The sequence below is a fragment of the Alligator sinensis genome, unplaced genomic scaffold (assembly GCF_000455745.1).
Source record: "Alligator sinensis unplaced genomic scaffold, ASM45574v1 scaffold527_1, whole genome shotgun sequence".
In the NCBI taxonomy this organism is placed as follows: Eukaryota; Metazoa; Chordata; order Crocodylia; family Alligatoridae; genus Alligator; species Alligator sinensis.
Window position 1 is genome coordinate 3,441,910 of NW_005841958.1, and position 1,486 is coordinate 3,443,395.

At 63.9% G+C, this 1,486-nt stretch overlaps 1 protein-coding gene across 1 annotated transcript in view; it reads right to left on the minus strand.

Moving 5' to 3' along the window:
- The window catches only part of LOC102371026 (beta-1,4-galactosyltransferase 3-like), a 4,970-nt gene extending 4,561 nt beyond the window's left edge, over nucleotides 1-409 (minus strand). Inside the window, 1 exon segment of the mRNA XM_006020577.3 lies at nucleotides 188-409. The gene's annotated coding sequence lies outside the window, so the exon portion shown is untranslated.
- Between the last annotated feature and the right edge of the window lie 1,077 nt (nucleotides 410-1,486).

Below are 1,486 nucleotides of genomic sequence, written 5' to 3' on the forward strand. Positions count from 1 at the left end.
TCTCCTGGGCGCTCTGTGTAGCCTCCCCTCCCCCCGACCAACCCACCCAGACGCCTGGGTTCATTGGGTGGCCTCCCCCCTCCCCAAACTGGTTCTTCCACATTCACAGTGGTGATGCAACCTTCTGCCCCTCCCCGCCTTAACTGCCTCCCGGTAATAGCCCCAGGGGGGAGGGGGCAGCACTCACCTCAGGCCTGGGGGCCTGGCCCTGGGTCCATATAGCACCTGCCAAGGGGAGGACAGAGGTGAAAGGTTAGGGGTCAGGCAGCGCAGAACACCCCCATCTCCTGGGCTTGGGCCCCAGAGCATCCCCCCGCCCCCTGCATCCTGTTGCTAAGACAACAAGAGGGGGTTGCTAGGGAGCTGGATCCACCCTGGTCTTAAAGGGCCAGCGTCTTTGCTGCACCCCCGCCAGAGAACAGAGGCATCTGGGCCCCCTTGCCCCGACCCCGTCCAACCCCCCTCCCCGAGAGACAAGAGAACCCAGTTGACCAGGCCCCACCCCACCCTCCTGGAGCTGGAAACGACCCAGGTGCCTGGGCTGCCTGGGTTTGAACCGGCCAGGCAGACAGACCCCGATGCTCCTTGTGCTGAAAGAACCCGGGGCCCCAGCTCCCAATCCCTCCGCCGGCTCTAGAACTCAGGCGTCCGGCAGCTCTCTTCCACTCTGGGGTGGAGATGCAGCCAACTCTGGGGTGGGGCGAGTGGGGAATGGCCACGTATAACACCCCCCAGGCTGGACTTCCTAGGGGTGGAGATGCAGCCAGCTCTGGGATGGAGCAGATAACCTGGCTACACATAACACAGCACAAGGAAAGCATCTCTGGAGCCAACATGCAGCCAGCTCTGGGGTGTGGCAGCTGGGGATGGGCCATGTACAACACCCCCTAGGCTAGGCTTCCACGGCACCGAGATGCCGCCAGCTCTGAGGTGCGGCAGATGTGGATGGGCCACATAGAACACCCCCGAGGCTGGACTCCCTGGGGGCTGAGATGCAGCCAGCTCTGGGGTGGGGTAGCTGGGTACTGGCCACATATAACACCACAAAAGGAAGCCTCAAATGCAGCCAGTTCTGAGGTGCAGCAGGAGGGGAATGGCCACACATAGCAGCACAGAGAAGGCATCTCTGGGAAACAGCCACCATAAAACACCCCAAGGGCAGCGTTCCTCGAGGCCCGAGATGCAGCCAGCTCTGGGGTGGGGAAGTTGGGGACCAGCCACACAACACCAGAGGGAAGCCCCGTGCAGCCAGCTCTGGGACGGAGCAGAAGAGGAACGGCCACGTAGAAAACCCCACGGGGAGCAGGGGCTTCCTCCGCCCCGCACCCGCCCAGCCGCTGGGCAGCACCACACACATCTGGATCCCAGGTGTGCAGCCCGGGCTGGATGCCCAGTCCCGAAGCCCAGCCCACTGCCCCCCCCAGCCCCAGCAGACCTAGGATATGCGCCCCCAGGGGGCATTTATCACAGGGTAGCCCAGGCGCCG